Source organism: Canis lupus, chromosome 1 (assembly GCF_003254725.2).
Source record: "Canis lupus dingo isolate Sandy chromosome 1, ASM325472v2, whole genome shotgun sequence".
In the NCBI taxonomy this organism is placed as follows: domain Eukaryota; kingdom Metazoa; phylum Chordata; class Mammalia; order Carnivora; family Canidae; genus Canis; species Canis lupus.
Window position 1 is genome coordinate 39,524,688 of NC_064243.1, and position 21,422 is coordinate 39,546,109.

General features: G+C 37.2%; 1 long non-coding RNA gene across 1 annotated transcript in view; it reads left to right on the forward strand.

Moving 5' to 3' along the window:
* LOC112644281 (uncharacterized) overlaps positions 1–21,422 on the forward strand; it is a 66,648-nt gene that overhangs the window by 25,829 nt on the left and 19,397 nt on the right. The window contains exon 3 of the long non-coding RNA XR_007412703.1: positions 7,936–8,063. This is a non-coding gene — a long non-coding RNA (uncharacterized LOC112644281). The remainder of the gene's footprint in view (positions 1–7,935; positions 8,064–21,422) is intronic.

Below are 21,422 nucleotides of genomic sequence, written 5' to 3' on the forward strand. Positions count from 1 at the left end.
CACAGTCTATTATCTCTCAGCTTGTGGGTTTTTAGGGACTCCCCACAAAACAGTTTTTTTGCTTCCTGCTGCCTTATGGAAAGGAGTTGGGGATTGCCAACTCTTTGCCAGGATGACAGGTCCCATTTTTCTGGAACATATGTTTATGCAGCAATTGACAAGGATTAGGAGAAAGGAGTGAAAATCAGCTGCCATGACTTATCTTGTTAGAGTTTCTTATGCCTTATAACGTACTTTAGTCTTGGTCAGAATAAAATAAAGCATCTGGGCACCAAGCGGCATTCATATCTTTATAATTAATCTTTTGTGGCTCTGAGGTACTGAGTGATTTTATGTAGATTAAGAATTCACAAAGTAATCTCTATGAAGGTATGTATTCAGAATCTCCATTTCTCTGTCCGATCTCCTCCTTCTATTTATTACTCTATATTTTAATCTACTTTACATAAATGTTACTGTGCCAAATACAATGACTTTTCTAGTGAACATTCTGGAAGCAGTTCTGAAATGGTGATAGTGACCTGGGTTCTGGGTGAGAGTATCATTCCTGAAATGATGCCAGGGGAAGAGGGTCCTGAGCCAAATCAGCATAGGAAATAGCACAACCAGTGTGGAGAATTGGACCAAGGTCATGGCTAGGAAGGCAACAAGCCAGGGACAAGAACAGAACAGAAGAAGAGAAGGAGCTATAATATCCGCCCCCAAAAATAAAGTCCTAATAGATTTGTCAAAAAAGCATGACATCCAGTGCATTTTGTATTTACATTTGTTTCTGTATTATAATTTTCATAGAGATAGAAAATAAAAACAAATGAGCTCTTTGTAATCTTTACTCAGATGGTATCCTTTCTCCTAGTGGCAATTTTCTCAAAATGAAACTCAGTTCAGAGCTTCCAAATAAAGGAATAAACAAGTGCATAAGAATTTAGAGACTCAAGGCAAATGTGATTTTAGGCCTTCAGTGTTGCTGGACAAAGCTAAACTTCATCTTTTGTTGTTATCAGCTTGATCTTAGCTGTTGCTTTTATTTATTTGTCTTTAAAGATTTTACTTATTTATTTTACTGAGAGAGAGAGAACAGACCAACACAAGCAGGGGGAGTCACAGAGGGAGAGGGAGGCTCCATCCCAGGACCCTGAGATCATGGCCTGAGCCTAAGGCAGATGCTTAATCAGCTGAGCTACCCAGGTACCCTGATTGGCTGTTGTTTTTACAGAGCCCATCCAGGCCCGGTAGAGGATGCCCTCACCCCAAATCTGTGGTTTTGCTTTCTGTGGTTTCAGTTACCCATGGTCAACTGCCATCCTAAAACAGATGATCCTCCTTTGACATAGCTTCAGGAAGTCAACAGAAGCCTAACCCTGTGTCACAGCACCTGTGTCACTGACCTTACTTGACTTTATCACACAGCCACTTTGTATTTCCCATCATCACAAGAAGAGGAGTGAGTTCAATATGATCTTTTGAGAGGGACCACATTCACATAACTATTATTACATTATATTGTTGTAATTGTTCTATTTTATTATTAGTTATTGCTGTTCATATCTTTCTAAACCTAATTTATAAATTAAACTTTATCACATGTATTTACACACACACATACATACACAGAGTACATATGGGGCTTGGTGCTATCCACAGTTTCAGGCATCCACTGGGGGTCTTGGAATACATCTCCCCTAGATGAAGGCGGCCCTACTGTATGTGATTTCTGAGGCTCAACTAAGGACTTCAGAAAGCATGAATGCTTGTTATTTAGCCCATGATATCTAATCATGAAGGAAGGAAGCTCAAAAACTTGACTGGTGGTTATCTGCAATTGCTAACCAAGCTGCAAGAGCCACATAGACCCAGCAATGTTATAGAGAAATTTGCCAAATCAGCTGAGAGATAAATGCTATTTTATTAATTAATCTCACCTTAAATTACTTGGCTCTTGGATCAGCATACTTTCATGCTTTGCTTTTTCAATATTTACCTAAGAGGTCCTAAACATTCTTTTTTGGTTATGAAGATGGGGTGATAGGATTTTTTAAAAAATATTTTATTTATTTATTCATGATAGACAGAGAGAGAGAGAGAGGCAGAGGGAGAAGCAGGCTCCATGGAGGGAGCCCAATGCGGAACTCAATCCCGGGACTCCAGGATCACACCCTGGGCCAAAGGCAGGTGCTAAACCACTGAGTCACCCAGGGATTCCCGGGTGATGGGATTATTGGCAAAATAACACAGTGGAAATAAACATGCTCATTCACGTTACTCAAAACATGTAAGCTGTTTGAGGAACATTAACCTGAAATTTCTCACTAGCATCTTGCTTGTTTTTGCCCTCTTACGTAGAGATCTGGCACTACTATTATGAATGATGGCCACCTCTTCCTTGTCATCAACCTCCGGGATTAATTTACTTCCCTAATCTACAGTGAGATTCAGATGCAGAATGGAGTGAGGTTTGAGGAGCAAAGAGAAACAAGGATTGACTTTCCACCCCGCACCACATGGTGCTTACAGCATACTTTGGGATTGGGCAAAGTGGCTCAAAGGAAGAGTACTAGGAAGGAACAGTGGCTTGTTCTATGGAGGAAGAGGAGAAATGCAAGGGAAAAATGTCGTACTGTAGTGACATCTGTTGATTCCACAGTGAATCCAAAGGCATTCAGGTGCTGACTGAATGCTTATTACCATGCTCAGGGGGCAGCATGGTAACGTTTCCCGAGGGAGTTTAAACGGCTTGTGGATTATTGAGTCCTCCAGATAAATCTGCCCATTAGACAACACCCATATGGCTCTGAGGTGGACGGTCAGTGAGTCATCCTTCAATATACTTTTTTAGGTATTTGGGGTTTGGTGTAGAAAGAAAAACAGTTCAGTCATCTTCATGTATGTGACTGATGCACTTTACTATTTTTTTTTAAAGATTTTATTTATTCATGAGAGACAGAGAGAGGGAGAGACATAGACAGAGGGAGAAGCAGGCTCCCGGTGAGGAGCCTGATTTGGGACTTGATCCCAGAACCCCAGGATCATGACCTGAGCCAAAGGCAGACACTCAACCACTGAGCCACCCAGGTGCCTCAATACACTTTACTGCTTAATAAGTGATTATCTTTCAGTACCATTTTTTCCAATTATATTTAAAAAATTATCAGGGGAATCAGCTGTAAATGTTTATGGAAAATAAGTACTTCTAAATAAGTCAACTAATTTGAAAATGCAGGTGAGAAAGATTGTGTTTTTGTGGGGAATGGAGGAGCTAGAATGGGGTAGAGGTTGCAGTTAGTACCAGGTGGGTTCAGTGAGCACCGGGCTACATCAACACACAGAGGGGGTTCAGGGGCAGGCATGGCAGCCAATCGGGTCAGTAACTGCTTTGGAGCTCTGATTTATTCCAAGGCAAAGCAGAAATCCCAATTCAAGGGCAAAGCTGAAGAATGAGTTTCAACCTGTAGTTTGCCTCTTGCTCCAGCTGACTTTTTTATTGGCTCAGCCACAACTGTGGATGCTCTCATCATAGGTAAAGTAAATACTTTTTGAATGTCTATGTATGAAGAGTTTTCACCTGGATTATGGAATTGATTCCTCAAACAGTCTGTAAAGTGGAAATCCTTGCCCAGTCATGTCCAAGAATCTCAATTGTGACTAAACTCAGGTATCCTGCATCTAGGTTTAGTCTTTGGGGTTTAGCTGTGCTGTCCATATCCCTGGGAAATAGCTGTATACTAATTATTTAGATCGATTTTAAATTTCTTCAGAGCTGAACAAAATTGAGATGACCCTTGGTAAAGAGTTATTCCTAAATGATTGGTAGAAAGCCTTCTAGAAATGAAGGCCTGCAACAGAAATTGCTAGTAATTTCATAAATCAAGTTAATGAAGCCACTTGGAAAATGTTAAAAAATATTTACTTAAGTATGTTTTAAAATGCTGTTTCTCGGCATCCAAATATTTAAATAACTGCACCATGGTAAACACACAAGTGTAATCTTGCTAAAGAGTTTATTTTGGCCAGAAGCCGTCACATTGGTTAATTAGTAAAAGCATGATGTAGTCTTTGGGAAGAAAGTACTGAAATATGACATTTGAAAAACATTTCTAAACGTTAATGTTAAATCTTTAAAATATCTAGAGAGAAAAATTAGATGTGTATTAGGGAACTTACATAAATTTTTTTGAGTTCAAAATAATTATCATGTGATGTCTATGATTCATCCAGCCTGAAATAAGATAATTAGCATGAAATAAATGCAGGGAATTTGATAAATATGTGATCCCCTTTAGGGGCTAAAGGATTTATTTCAACAGCATTTCCATTTGTACCAATTGTTCTAATAAAGATAATTTTTGTCTTTTAAAAATTATGAGGTTCTGATATTTCTCCTTTATGGAACACACCCATAAAATAAGATAATAAAAAAACTTACAGAGCCCTCCTAAATGTTTTTAATTTTTAAAAATATGCCTGTACTTTTTCTGCCAATCACTGGTAGTTGGAAACAGTATAGTGTTGTGGCAAAAGCCTGAGGTTATTGTAATAACTGAGTGAAAATAAAATAATGCTCTTGGAAGCTTCTGGCACATAGTAGGCCTTCGATAATACAGTATTAAATTGTTTCATGGAGCTGGAAATGTATGGAAAAAAGGAATTTGTTTAGAAATTTTACTTTCAAAAATCTTAAAATTTACTTGGTTCCAGACTTTCAACAGACATGTATTGTGTCCTTATGCATTTGAAGAGACCTTGGAGCCACGTGCTCTTTTCCCATAGCAGTGTAGTTCATATGCCAGTGATTAATAGCAAGCATGGTTTATTTTGTCTTCATTAGCAAGAGCTGACAAGGGACCTAGTTTTCTTAGTCTCAGCTAAGAAAGGAGAAGTCAGCTTTGATTAACTTGCAATACTTCAGTTTCAGTGATACAGTGATCTGGAGGCTAAGATACCAAATGAATTAACAGTTTCTAAATTCATATGGGGCCCCAGCTAGATTTTCACAGGGACGCCATTTTCACATACAAAAATATAGATAATTCTACCGTGTACAGACGTTCTTGGTCCAACTACTTTTTTTTTTTTTTTTTTTTTTTTTTATGATAGTCACACAGAGAGAGAGAGAGAGAGGCAGAGACACAGGCAGAGGGAGAAGCAGACTCCATGCACCGGCAGCCCGACGTGGGATTCGATCCCGGGTCTCCAGGATCGTGCCCTGGGCCAAAGGCAGGCACTAAACCACTGCGCCACCCAGGGATCCCTGGTCCAACTACTTTGTCCCATCTTTTTCCTTTCATAGAAAGGAATTCTATATTTAAATGAAAAAATAACTAATGCTTAGTTTACTGATTGTTTTAAGGTCTTTATCAAAGACCATGTTGGTTTTCATTTGGGGAGTCTGTTTAAAGGACAAATAAGTATGCTCATCTGTGTATTGGGAAGAGGAATAATTTCTAATGAACAGTAAGTGTTCATTGAACAATAATGGATGATAATGTCCAATGACTTGCGACCTTGATCAAAATCTAGCTCTTGATCTTTCCAGCTGTATCAAAATAATAATCATGATTAACATCTAAATAGTTTTAGGGTTTCTAAGATTTCTTAACTTAGAGAATATTAACAAGATACTAGGGAAGCCAAAATATTTATCCCTCTACTTTTGATTACATGTTAAATATCTCTTGTAGCAAATCCATCCATCCATCCATCCACCCATTCACTCATCCACCCATCCATCCATTCATCCACCTGCTCACTCAGTTGTACTAGACACCACCCAAAGGTTAAGAGAAAAAAACTCCATAAATTTGGAAATCCCAGATGTGAAAAATTCCAGATGGTAATGTAAGGGAGGAAAACTTTTTACTATACCCTCTTAGGTTATTCCCGCAGGCTGGGGACTGGGAATTAACCTGACAACAGACGGATGAACAGAACAGGTTTATATCCTATGCACACAGGGAGCCTCACAGAAAAGAAAATCCCCCCAAAGTGGTTAGACCTCAGAGCTTATGTACCGTTTTAACAAGGGATGACAAATTGTGGAGAGGTGACAAGACAAAGAAAAGGGATGTGGACTTGTAGGACAGTAAATTGTGGGAAGGTAAATATATGGAAGAAAGTAATGGAAAAGAAGGGTTATTTATAAGGTTTGTTATGCAGACTTGAGTCTGTTTGCTCCAGTGCTAATGGTCATGTTCTCTTCCTGGTAGGGGAGGTGGGGTGGGAGGGGCACTTTCACAAATTTCCCTTTGTGTTGGGGCAGAAAGGGGGAGGACAGAGAGCTCCATTTGTGTCTGCTCTTTTCTTAATTACTTTAATTCAAAAGAATCCTTTTGTCAAAGTGGCATATTTTGGGGGTGGCACAATCTGATCTCCTTTAATAGCATGCAAAATAAAGCAAACTAAATAAATATCCTAGTCTGGGTCTCCCCCTTACTACTCTTGTGTCATTTCTTAGGTTCATTTCTCTGACACTCAGCTATTTTACCTAAGATACAATGATAATTCTTATCACATCTATGAGGCTAGACTAAGGACTGAGAACTGTGCATGAGGCAGTTGTAAACTGGGAAGAGTTTTATGCATGTCGAGTATTACATATTAAGTGTACTGGGTGCTGTAGACACCACGTTAGTTTTTCTCAATTTAACAAAAAGTATTGGATCTAGAGATTCTGATAAGAAGAGGGGTAGGTCCAAGAAAGCTTACCTTCTATTCTCTCGAGAATATTGTTTCTTTTTCATACCTCTAAATCCATATTAATAGTTTTTTCTTTTGTTTCAAAATATATTATGATATCCTTTTAAAATTACACTTCAGATTCTTATGTGCTTCCCTTCCCCAGACACCTACCCCCAGCTGGCAACCTTTGCTTAAAAGGCAATAAATAGGGGGGCCTGGGTGGCTAAGTTAATTAAGCATCTGCCTTTGGTCATGATCTCAGGGTCCTGGGATGGAGTCCTGCATCAGGCTCCCTGCTCAGAGGGAAGTATGCTTCTCTCTCTCCCTCTGCCCCCTGCTCATGCTCTCTCTCTCTATCTCAAGTAAATAAATAAAATCTTTTTTTAAAAACCATAATAAATAGTTCTCCAGATAAGTATTCATAATGGCTCAAGTTCAGGATAGGCCTCCTGGAGGAAATAGCCTTTAAACTGCACTGGAAGAAGAGAAGGCTTGGCCAGAACAGAGAGAGAATGGTCTTCTAGAATAAAGCAAAAGCATAAGCATAATACAAAGAGATGGCAAGAACAGAGGGTGTAGGGAAATATAATTGTAAAAATATCCTAAAACATTTAAAAATATAGTCCCAAAGGTGATTTAATATTTAAAAATGGTCCCTTCTGAGAAGTCAGTTCAGGGATTTTTGCTCTATGAATTCTTGCTCTTTTGTTTTATGTTTTATCTTTCTGAAGAAAAGAACATGATCTAATTAAAGTTTGAAGACCAAGGTAAGTGTCAAAATGGCTACATGTAAAGTCCTTTATAATAATTCTAGTCTTTCATAATAGAAAGCCGCCTTAATTTGGCTGAATGCAAAGGTGATTTTTCTTTTCAGGAGAGCTTTGGGTGAAAAATAATTATCCAACTCTTCTTCTGAAAAACACAGCAGAACTTTTAGAATCAAGTGAAAACAACAGCTTTTTTAGACATAGGCGGCCAAGTAATTCCTGAAGGTGTCCAGTTCTGTTTTAGCAGGGAACCAAGAAGGTGCACTTGGACAGACTTTGTTTTCATGTTGGCAGACAGGAAAGGACAATGAGATGTTTTCCTGTACTACTTCCTGTAGAGCAGATCTGTCACTTTGCCAAGCTCAATAATGACCTGAACTAAGCCTTTCTGGAGACATTTGGGATATAAACTATTACCACACATGTGCATAGTATCTTTCAAATCTCTATGTTCAATATAAATGTCAAATGTGTTCTTCTTCCTCTTTGGAAGATTCTAGGAGTGCCTGGCAAGAAGAAGCTGCTGACTGGAGTCCAGAACCAAGCTAATCAACTCTCCTGAGTCAAAACAGTGTCTGAATGATGAGTCCCCAGGCAGATTTCAGGAATGTAGAACATTTGGTGAGTTTGCATACTGTTACCAGGAGCCTCTTGTTTGCTCTGCTGGTGAAACCAAAGCCAAGAACTTCCTGGGGAACCAGAAACTCTTGGGTCCTAATACAGTTCTTTGAAAAGCTATTTCCCATTCATTCACTCACAAATGCATATCAGATTACAACAGTGTGGAGTCCATTGTGCTAGGGACTATGGAAGACAAATGAGTATGAATACTTAAAGCTCTATCCTAGAGAAGTGTTCGCTTTTTAGGGGAAACAGGCATATAGTTCAGACTTCACCCTGAGGGCACTGGAAACCATTGCAATGTTTAAATAGATACTAACACAAGATTGTGCTTTAGAAAAGACAAGATTAGAGTCCAAGCAACCAATGGAAGTTTTGTCAATAATCAATAGTCAAGAGATGATGTGGCCTGAACTAAGGCAGAGGGAGTAGAAATGGAGAGATGTGAGGTTTGAGGAAGTAACACTGGAGAACTTGACCATTAATCCGATGTGAGGAAGGAGTAGAGGAGGGAAAAACCCTATGACAGGAACTCCACAGGAAAAAAGGGTGAGCCCATATTTAAGGGAGAGCTAGATATAACATTAGGAAAGAAAACTGATGGCCTGGTTCCAGTTAGCGCAAGAAGTGGAGGAGATTTTTCAGTGAGAAGTTTAAGGATCTATCAGTGTTTGCTTCTTATTCACTAAGGCAATGTTTTCCACAATGGATCATGACTCATTAGTGGGCCAAAATATCACATTAGCAGGTTTTGTCCAGCATTATTTAATTTTTAAAGCAGCTTTGTTGAAGTATAATTTACACACCATAGCATTCACCTATTGTAAGTATATAATTAAGAGAATTTTAGCAAATTTATGGTTATAAAGCCATCACAATAATCCAATGTTAGAACATTTCCAACAGCTCACAAAGTTTTACTGTGCCACTTGTAATTCATCTTTGCTTCCATCGTCAGTCCTCGGAAACCCTTGATCTTCTTTCTGTCTCCTTATATTTGTGTTTTCTAGACATTTCATAGAAATGGAATCATACAACATAGAGTCTTTTGTGTCTAGATCCTTCTACTTAGCATGGTGTTTTTGAGGTTCATCTACCTTGAGCATGTACCAATAGTTTCTTTTTATTATGAAGAGGCCATTATATGGATAAAGTACATTGTGGTCTCCATTCACTAGCTGATAGACATTTGGACTGTTTCTAATTTGGGGCTAATATAAATAATGCTGCTATAAATGTGTATTTTTGGATTGACATAGGTTTTCATTTCCCTTGGATATATCCTTAGGAATGGAACAGCTGTATCATTTGAAAAATTTATGTTTAACTTTTTAGAAATGGCTAAATTATTTTTCAAAGTGGTTCTTCCACTTTATATACCAACAGCAATGTACAGGTGTTTCAGTTGCTCCATACTCTCTCGTCAGTAGTGTTAGTCTTTTGATTATAACTGTTATAGTGATATCTCATTGTGGTTCAAATTTTCCTAATGTGGTTGAACACATCTTCCTATGCTTACTGACAATTCATATATCTTCAAATCTTTTGTGCATTTTGTAATTGGGTTATCTTATTATTGAATTATGAGGGTACTTGATATATTCCTTTATCAGGTATGAGATTAGCAAATATGTTCTTAGCAAATGTTTTCTTCCAGCCTGTAACTTGTCTTTGCATTTTCTTAATGGTGTCTTTTGAAGCACATAAGTTTTTGATAAAACACAGTTTATTATTTTTTTCTTTTATGGATTTTTCTTTTAGTATTTTATCTAAGAATGCTGTCAAACCCAAAGTCACAAAGATTTTCTCTTACATTTTATTCAAGAAGTTTTATATTTATGTTCTATTTATGTCATATTATTTATATATTTATATTTGTTATTTATTATCAAATATTATCAAATATATAATATATTATAATATTAAATATATTTATATAATTTATATATGTTATATTTATATTCATTTTGACTTAAATGTTGTGTATGGTATGAGGTAAGGATATAACTTCATTTTTTTGCATGTGGATATACAATTATCCTATAGTGAGTTTTTTTTAAAGGACAATGGAAGATACTAGAATGCAATCCATATTGTTTTATAAAATGTATACATATTCCATGTGTTTTCTGAGTTGTGAAAAAGAAAAGGATTTACTTTTTGGTTCATGATCAAAATATCTTCAAAGCTACTGCAGATAACGTCCAGAGTATCCAGTACAAAGATTTGGGAAGGAGGAAAAGAAGAAGATTGAAAGAAATTGAGAACAATGGTCATGAGAGAGGAAGCCCAGAGTCAGGACTTACATCCAGGACAATGACCAAGCTTAGAGAGCTAGTTGCTGGTGAGGGTTCTATCATGTTGGGGTACTCAGGCTCTATGAGAGGAAGAAATCTGTGAACATTCAATGAAGGGAGTGGGTACTTCTAACATGGAGGATTAAATTCCTCAAGGGAAAGAACATTCGAGTTGGACTTGAATGAATAGTTTTCGTTAAGCATCCCAAGGAGGGAAGCACAGGGAAAAGCAGTGGTGTACAAATGAATAGATCAACTGGAAATAAAAGAGCCACTAGCCCTTAAGGTGAGATTCTTCAGTCATTCAAAGTTTCTTTAATTCTTTGAGACTCACTTTTTCCCCAAGTGATAAGTTAAAAAAATAAAACAATTAGCAGGGCTAATAATGACAGCCTGTCCACACTTTCATTTTTTTTACCTAAAAAAAAATCTACAGCATCATGAGAAGTTAGAATACTTGGTCTTCTCCTTTGTGTTCTTCCTCCCCATCCCAATAATCCACTTCAATATTTAGCTCTCTTTAATATTAGGACATTGTTCACAAAGTTTAGCAAAGCAAATGGCATGTTTCTGTGGGATCTTTACTCCAATTGCAATTTGGATTCTTTCCTAATAGTTAATTTCCACATAGAAGCTGAAAAACTGAGGCATGTGCTAGTGCATGCATTTTTTTCAGTTCACAAATATGTAAAAAACAACCCTATTTGATATCTATAGCAAATATAGGTGCCTGCCATTACTTTGCTTTTACTTTGACCACATAATAATTTTCCAAGCCTTGATTGCTTTACCTGTTAATTAACAAGCTTGGACTATTCTAAATCTCTCTTGCCACAATAGGTACATCACTATTTTAGGCATCTTCAGTGTAACTTATACTCACTAATGCACGCCAAGATCCAAAAATAGCATAAATCCACCAACAGGAAAGAAAAGTGTAATTACCAAGATTAATGGCATTCATACACATTTATAAGAAATGGCATTTCCTTTCATAGTAAACTTTTAAATTCTTAAACACATGAAATATATTGTATTTTCTTATGCAACCAGTTTGTAACAGATGTGATTTTTAATCTTAGGCAGTTATGCACTTACTTATTTATTCAACAAGTATTTCTGGGCCACATATGGCATGCAGAGTACTGCCCTGGGTCCTGTAATGGGCTCAAACTCCCGAAAATGGTCATCTTATGATCTACTAAGACAGGAACATAAATAAGTATGGAACTAGTCAGTAAATATGATCAATAGGGCGGGATGTGTGTGTCACAGATAATAGTTACTCTAAAGTGTGAATACTTATTTCCACATGTGATGAGAAACACCCCAGAGGGCAGGACTTGAGAGGAACCTTTTACATCCTAATAAACACCTGTTCTCAAGAATGATGCAGACTATCTGAAGGTTAGATCAACTTGGCAGAAGAGGAGGAACATAATTTGTGTCAGTATGAGCCCACAGACCAAACAGGTTTAACGTTTAGGTCGATAATCCTTGACTGTGTCCCCTCAGAATGCTTTAGGGTGTTTTCTATAAATGACCCTGATTTTGGCACTACTTCTACCACCTAGTATTTTCATTTTCAGCTGTTAGTTTAGACTCAGAACTACATCATACAGGAACTACACATAGGGGTTTAAAAATATTTACTGCAAATTGAAATAAAATTTAGGAAATGGATGATGTTTCAGTATGCCATTTTAAATATCACATTTCCTCTTTTTGAAGCTGGCAGAAGTCATAACTTAGTTATTTGAATATCTTTAAAGACTAACACTTGGATTATTCCTGACTTATATTTAGTCTTTAAAAAACTATGTTGTTTAAAAAAAAAATGTTTTGAAATGTTGTTTTGAAACCCAGTTTTGGAGGCTAGCAGAGACAACTTATAACAAGCATGTGTATGAACTTACATACATATTGAGGGCATAATAGGAAATGGTGCTGGAGGGAGAAGCCAGGTCTTGGGGTCAATGTCTAGTTCTGTCATTAACTAATTGTAAAACCTTAGAAGAATCTCTTAATTTTACTAAACTTGGATTTTCTCAGCTACAAAATCAGGGAACTGAAATAAATGATCTCTAAATCCCCTTCTAGTTCTTATGATTTTTGTCTATATTTATCATTTCTGTGTCATCAGATCCCCAGGTTTTATAGATTAATATTTACTCATTACTACAAATACCGAGACTGTCTCTAGAAAGAGAAGCCAAGCCAATCAGCCTGAGAGGACGGCCTGCAGAAATCAAGGTGAAATGATATGTATGTGTGTGCAACAGAGCTGAAGACTTAAGTCCAATGACTCTCTTTTTTGCTTTCTGCCAGCATCAGTACGAATCAAATGGTTGAATTAGTTCTGAACCCTTTGTAAATCAACTTAAGTTATTTGCAAATGGGGAAGTTCTGAGAGAGTAATTGCTTAGCATTTTGTCTGAGAGCTATAAATAGAATATAAGTTAATTGCTCAATAATACAAAAATGATTTATCTCACAATAGTAGAGTGGAAAATTCAGGCAATTAAAAAGAAAAATAGAATACAAGACACAAAAGCAGTATCCAGTGGGAGACAAAGTTCTTTAATCAAGGACATTTTCCTGGGTGTCCTGAAATCTCTCCAGAGGCAGCTGTCTCCTCTCCTACATTCAAGGCTGGTCCTATTTGTATGTTTTAAAAGAAGCAATGCAAATGTTTCATTAACATGTTTGGTGTATGATAAGTCTGTATTAAAGAATTATTATGCCATAAGTCCTAGTTGCAAGGAATGTGCTAAACTCAGAAGAGGTATCTCAAGGACATTGTATTCTCCCAGTCTATGTTTGGCTTTTCAATCCTTAAATGTCTTTTGAAGACTGAGAATTATTAAATTTTTTGAAATCCAATTTATCTTTTTTCTTTTAATAATTTGTCTTTCTAGTGTTCTGATTAAAAAACTTTTCCTAATCCGAAGTTACCAAGATTTTTTTTCTAATGTTTTCTTCTAAAAGTTGTATAGTTTTAGCTGTTACTTTTAGGTGTACAATAATTTTGAATTAATTTTTGTGTATGGTATGAAATAAGGGAAAAGGGTAATATTTTGTGAGTAGGGATAGCCAGTTGTTCCAGTATTATTTGTTGAAAGACTGTCCTTGCCTTCTCTCTCCCCATTAAATTTCTTCAGTACCTTTGTCCAAAAATCAAATCAATTGACTGTGTAGGGAGGGAGGATGATGGGCAACAGACTTCCAGAATGAAGAAGTGAGAAGTGGGTAGTCCCTTTCCCCACTATAAGAATCATTTTACTGAAGAAAATTGTTTTTAAAAACTCAACCAGGGAACCCTGGGTGGCGCAGCGGTTTAGCGCCTGCCTTTGGCCCAGGGCGCGATCCTGGAGACCCGGGATCGAATCCCACGTCGGGCTCCCGGTGCATGGAGCCTGCTTCTCCCTCTGCCTATGTCTCTGCCTCTCTCTCTCTCTGTGTGACTACCATACATAAATAAAAAAAAAATTAAAAAAAAAACAAAACTCAACCATTTAGTTCCTGAGAACTATCCTAAGGGTACACAGCAAATGAAGAAATACTCATTTAAGGAAATCCACCAAATTTGGTAAGAGCAAGAGTCTGTGGCATCTGAGCCATGCCTTACTTCTGTTCTCCCCACCTTCAAGTTGCATCTTATGGAAACAGTGCCCTGTATGCTCTACTGCAGGCAGCTGCAGCCAAGAATGATATGGGGACTCTCAGTCCCCACCATGTCCTAGAATATGGCTGCAACTTCACCCTGGGAGGGGCAGGCTGCTCATGTTTCTCTCCACAAGCCCTGTGCTGCAGAAGCTGTATTCCTATTATACATGGCCCAAGAGACTGAGGCTCTCTTTCTTGACTGTATTCATAGGGTAGGAACACTATTTTAGAACCAGCAATCTGGGGCACTGGGGCCTCCTCTCTAGCCAAGAAGGCCAGAGATTAGCACCTGCCCCCTTCAGCAACCATTAATAGAGCAAGGATGTCACTGACTGTTAAGGAGGCCATTATCTGTACCCCAGCTCCTGTGCAGTGATCCAGTTTCTGCCCAAAGAGAGAGACAAGCCTTAGGAAGTGAATGGCAACAAATTAAATAACTTGGATGAAATGACTAAACTGCTAGAAACACAAACTACTGAAACTGACTCCAGAAAAACCTGATAATCTGAATAGATTTCTAAGAAGAAATTGATTTAGTAATTTAAAACCTTCCCACAAAGAAAAGCTCAGTCCCAGATAGCTTCACTGATGAATTCTTCCAAAAATTTAAAGAATGTATACCAGTCCTTCACAAACCCTTCCAAAAAATAAAAAAGGAGGAAATACTTTCCAAATCATTCTATGAGGCCAGTAGTACCCTGATACCAAAACCAGAAAAAGAAAATCTACAGATTATTCCTTATTAGTGTGGAGGCAAAAATCCTCAGCAAAATATTATCAAATAGAATCCAGCAATGTATAAAAAGAGTTATGCATCAGTACAAAGAGGGATTTCTCCCAGGAATGCAAGAGTAATCTAATATATGAAATCAAATTATCCATTCATATAATAAAAGACAAAGCCACATGTTCACCTCAATAGGCACAGAAACATAGATTTTTTTTAAGTGGTCAATAAGCACAAGAAAAGATGCTCAGTATCTCTAGTCAGCAGTGTAATGCAAATCAAAACCACAATTAGATGCCATTCCACACCCACTAGAGTGACTATAATAAAAAAAGACAGTCATTAAGGTGTGTTGGTGAGGATGTAGAGAAATTGGGATCCTCGGTAATTTCTGTTGTGAATGTAAGAGTGTGCAGCCACTTTGGAAAATAATTGACATTTCCTCAGAATTTCCAGCATAGAGTTAACATATGATCCATCAATTCCATTCCTAGGTATGTATCTCCAAGAAAGTGAGACATGTGTCTACATATAAATTTGTACACAAGTGGTTATATCATCATTATTAATGATAGCCAAAATGTTGAAGTAATCCAAAAGTCCATCAACTGCTGAATGAATAAATAAAATATGACATATCCATACAATGGAATATTACTTAGCAATAAAAAGCAGTAAACTACTGATCCATACTACAAAAAGGATGAATCTTAAAAACATTATGCTAAGTCAAAGAAGTCAGACACAGAAAGTCAGAAATTGTTTGATTCCACTTATATGAAATGTCAAGAACAATCAAATCCATAGAAACAAAAGTAACTTATTAGTTGTCAGGGCTTAAGGGAAAAGGGGAGATGGGGAGTGGCTGATAATGTGTATAAGATTTCTGTCGGGGGTGAAAAGTATATTCTAAGCCTAGAATCATTGCACAACTCTGTGAATATACTAAAACCAATTATCCATATATGGTTGGATCTATTTATGGACTTTCATTCCACTGATATGATTGATCCATATGTCTATATTTACACCTGTACCACACTGTATTAATAATCTTAGCTTTTTAAGAACTCTAAATCAGGCAATTAAATAGTCCAATTTTGTTCTTCTTTTGCAAAAAAAAATATGGCTATTCTAGGTTTCATCTTTCTATACACATCTTGAATCAGCTTGCCAATTTCTACAAAAAGTCTATTGGAATTTTGACTAAAATGTGTTAAACCTATGGATCAATTTGTGTAGAATTGACAACAATATTGAGTCTTCTAAAACAAGTGTATGACATATCTCTCCATTTATTTATGAATTAATTTGTTTCTCTCAGCAATGTTTTATAGATTCCGGCATCTGGGTATCTTACACATCTTTTGTTAAATTTATCCCTCAGTATTTTGTAAATGATTTTTTAAAAAATTTCAATTGCTACTTTAAATTGCTCATTGCTACTATATGGGAATATAGTTTAAATTTTTGTATAGTGATCTTTATTTTGCAGCTTTGCTAATTCTTATTTGTTCTAATAGCTTTTTTGTATCTTCTGTTGGATTTTCTACATAAGGACCATATCTGTGGATAAAGATAGTTTGCCCCTTCCTTTTTAATCTGGATGCCATTTATTTATTTATTTTTGTTGCCTTTTCACAATGGATGGGACCTAAAATACAATGTCTTATAGAAACAGTGAGAACAGATATCCTTACCTTGCTCCTGATCTTAAGGGTAAAGCTGTTTATTTTTCACTACTACCAAGTCTGAAGGTGTTTTGTAGATGCTCTTTATCAGGATGATGAAATTCCCTTCTTAGTTTTTTTGAGAGTTTGTATGATGAATAGATGTTGAATACTGTTAAATGGTCTTTATATGTCTATCAAGATAATCATATTTTTCTTTTTTAGTATGTTAGTATGGTGATTAACACTGATTTTTTTTAACTGAAGTATAGTTGACACAAAATGACACACACTGTTATATTAGTTTCAAGTGTACAACATAGTGATTTCACAGGTCTATACATTATGCTGTGCTCACCACAAGTGTAGCCACCATCTGTCCCCATAAATGTAATTACAATACCATTGACTATATTCCCTGTGTTGTACCATTTATCCTCATGATTTATCCCATAACTAGAAGCCTATATACCCCACTCCCCTCCAGCCATTTTACTCATCCCCCTATACAACCACCAGTTTGTTCTCTATATTTGTAGGCCTATTTCTGCTTTTTGTTTTTTTGTGTGTGTTTGTTTGCTTGTTTTGTTTTTTAGATTCTACATATAAGTGAAATCATATGGTATTTGTCTTTCTGTTTCTGACTTATTTCACTTTACATAATACCCGCTAGGTCTATCTATGTTGTCACAGATGGCAAGATCTTGTTATTTTTTATGGCTGAGTAATACTCCATTATATATTATATATATCTTGCATCTCTATCCATTCATCTATCAATGGACACTTGGGTTGCTTTCACGTCTTGGCTGTTTTACAATAGCAATAGTACTGCAACAAACATAGAGGTTCATATGTTTTTTTGAATTGGTGTTTTCATTTTCTTTCAGTATATACCCAGTAGTGGAATAAGTAGATAATATGGTATTTCTATTTTTAATTGTTCAAGGAACTTCCATACTATTTTCCACAGTGGTTGCACCAATTTACATTGCTACCAACAGTGCACAAGTGTTCCTTTTCCTCCACATCCTCACCAACATTTGGTATTTCTTGTCTTTTTGATTCTAGCCATTCTGACAGGCATGAGGTGATATCTCATTGTGGGTTTGATTTGTATTTCCCTGATGATAAGTGATGTTGAGTATCTTTTCATGTGTCTACTGGCCATTTGTATGTCTTCTCTGGAAAATGTCTATTCAGTACCTCTGCTCATTTTTTATCAGATTATTTGGGGTTTTTTTTTGGGGGGGGTGTTGAGTTATATAAGTTCTTTATATATTGTGAATATTAACCCCTTATTAGATATATCATTTGCAAATATCTTCTCCCATTCAGTAGATTGCCAACATTGACTGATTTTTGAATGTTAAAAACTGACCTTGCATTTCTTTTTTTTTAAATTTAAATTCAATTAGCCAGCATATAGTACATCATTAGTTTCAGATGTAGAGCTCAACAATCATCACTTATATACAACACCCAGTACTCATCACATCATGTGCCCTCCTCAATGCCCATAACCCAATTACCTGCATCCCCCCACTCATCTCCCCTCCAGTGACTCTCAGTTTGTTTTCTAGAGTTAAGAGTCTCTCATGGTTTGTCTCCCTTTCTGATTACTTCCTATTCAGTTTTCCTCCCTTACCCTATGATCCTCTGTGCTGTTTCTTATATTCCACATATGAGTGAAACCATATGATAATTGTGTTTCTCTGTTTATTTTTTTTTAAAGATCATGAAAGACACAGAGAAAGAGAGAGAAAGATAGAGGTAGAGACACAGGCAGAGGGAGAAGGCTCCATGTGGGAGCCTGATGTGGGACTCGATCCTGGGTCTCCAGGATCACAGCTTGAGCTGAAGGCAGGTACCAAACCTCTGAGTCACCCCAGGATCCCCTCTGTTTGATTTATTTTGCTCAGCATTTCTGAAACAAACCTCAGATCATGTAATATTATTCTTTTCATATTTTGTTGGATTCATTTTGTTATAATGTTAAGAGTTTTTACATTATGATCATGAAATATATTGGTCTATAGTTTGGTTTCTTGTAATTTTTTTTAATAATAAATTTATTTTTTATTGGTGTTCAATTTGCCAACATACAGAATAACACCCAGTGCTTGTAATTTTTTTTAAAGGAGGATACAGATATTTGCTATCAGGGAAATGCTTTACTCATATAAAAACTTGGAAAATTTTCCTTTCCTTTCAATTTTCTGGCCCTTTCTGGGTCTTCCTTAAGTTGATATTACTAAGAGAGGCACATTTATCTTGTGGAGGAGTCAGTGCTGCATTATCCTAAAGCAAGAGAGAAGTGCTAACCTTAAGAGATAAAACGGGCCATTTCTGGAGACCCAAAGGGGTTAGGAGAATCTAGAGATTCAGGATGTTCAAGTGTGGCCCTGATGTCCCAATCCATTTCTCAGGGTCCCATTCCTTTCCAAGGAGGATGCTGACCTTAGAGTAACAGACTTGTTGAAGTTGAGAATTCAACCTCCTTTGCAGCAAAGAAGGCCCTCCCCTCTGGCTCTCCCAGGTAGCCTTTAGTTGTTGATGAACTTACTCCCAGCCTTTCATTGTCTTTCCAAATCACTGATTGTCTCTTGTAATAGCCCTCTTCTTCCTTATCCCATTTGCCTCCATCTTCCAAATGCTTCCAGCATTTCAGCTTCCAGCACATTTCCTTCCAACAGTCTAACATCTCAGTTCATCTCAGTAGAAATGTTAACAGTTGCATGCTAGTGCATGCCAGGATCTACCAGTAACTACCACCAGTGATGGGATCTGCATTGCCAGCTGCCAGCAGGTGATCCAGCTCCACAGTCTCATTTTAGAATCTGTTCTCTTGGACCACTTCCAACATTAACTGTTGCTGGTCAGGTTCCTCAGAAAGCAGACTCTGATAAGAGGTTTGCTCATAGTAGGTGTGTTAGGGCATCTCTTAGAAATAAATAGGATTTTGGCAGAAAGGAAAGTTGAACTGTGATGCAGTTGATAAAGAGCTTCTCCTATTCTGCAGGTGATTCTAGAGCTAAGGTGGCCCTGCGGAGTTGTCTCAAACTGGGGCAAAGTGGATTGAACTTTATACCTTTGCACTGACCTGAGATTGCATGGCGGCTCCTCTAGGGAAGTGGACATTGGAGATTTGTGGTCATGAATTTGAAAAAAGAAATCCATGTGTGCAAACAGTAGGAACTCATTCTGGATATCTTAAGAAAAAAGAGGAATTTAATGGAAGGACATTAAAGTTTCACTGAATTGATGTAACATTCAGGGACCAGGAACATTCAGAAGGATTAGACCGCAAGAACAGATGGTCCACACACCATTATTTTCACTGAATAAATGATTTCAACAGTACCCATTGCTTTTGCAGGAGTCAGAAAAGTTTCAAAGAATCTTCAAAGAAGATTCAAAGATTCAAAGAGAGCATCTGCTTGGTCTCTGTGGGAGGGAAAAGAAAGACACTGGCAAGACAGGGCTTTCTGTTTCTGAGCAAGGCTGTACAAATACAGCCTTTGAGTGATTCTCTTAGAGTCAGGACTTCATGCTGCTGGTGGGTAACAGATATGGTGAGTAACTGTACAGAAAGCTAAAAAGTAACCACTACCCAGACAAGCCCCATTAATAAGTATTTATCACCTAGAGTCAGGCCTATCCCTGGATCACTCTTCCTAATTTAGTATACTGGTGAAGTGGGGACACTAAAAACAGAAGTAATGATTTTCAGTTTAGGGACAGTTTCATCAGTGCTTAGAACTTTCTGGAAGGCAATTTGACAATATATGTCAAAAACCATTTAGGAGTACAAACCATTTGACCTAACTGCCTAAAAATGGAAAAGGGGAGCATAACTTTTCAGTATTTTCACAGTTTGGCTTTGGATCGGTCATATTTATTTTATAACTCTGAGGATAAAACAAGTTGTTAGTCAGGAACAAAGATATTTTGGTTGTGCTTCATAGTAAGAACATCTCCATGAGCACTAAGCTGTGGTAATAAACTGACAACACATTGTGTTAATTCTTCAGTTTTATTTTTAAACAGGCAGAATTTGCTCTTGGAGGTAGTTTCCTCTCAGCATATCTGTTCATCAGGGTGACACTGTGTGATCTGTGGTTTTCCAGGCTATGCAGCATATAAGTGGCATCTTTGTGGCTGTTTGTCCTGAGCTGGTGAGATGGATATACTGAGGGCATATCCTATAGTATACTGATATACTATAGGGCATTCAAGGAGTGACCCCAGGAAAAAAATCTGTTGACTAGTAGTTGGTGACAGGCATGATTAAGTATAGTACATGGTTTTATTCTTAAATCCATGATTTTTGAGCATCTATGTGTCCCTATTGGATTTGTCCAGGGAGGGTGGTGTTACAAAGATGAGATAGATGTAGTCTCTATTCTAAGGACTTCGCAATTTAGTGCAGAGGGTCTGTTCTTTTTAGTAGGCCCTTTTCTTTCTTTCTTTTTTTGGTTTGGATCATAGATGTGATGCCCAGTGCTTTAGTAGCCACATTGTGATCATGAAGCAGCAGTCATGAGAAAAAGCCAACATACTAAGGATGGCAGAGTGAAAATCCAGGAAGAGTCTTGCTCCCTCATGACATCATTGGGCTGTTAAATAAACAACAAAGATCATCATGATTAAGAACTCGTCTTTAAGAGCTATAAGCAATCCTCACTTTTTCAAATGAAATACTCAGAAACCAGGATTTTCAAGTCTGAAGCCATAGTTTGAAATTTTATATTAGGCTTAACTTTTTCCAACAGTAACTTGCAAAGTTTTAAAACATTCCTACCCCACTCCATTGGCACAGCTTCTGCTGCAGAATGCCTCTTCCTCATTTGGGTACATTACGTCCAGAAAGGAACTGAGCCTGGTGGTTTTCCTATGATAAGTAAACTAGACATTTGAGTAAAGGTAGAACAAATGTTCACAGAAATCAAGGTTGGGGACTTTTCCTTTTGTTACAAGGTAGATAGGTAACATTTGC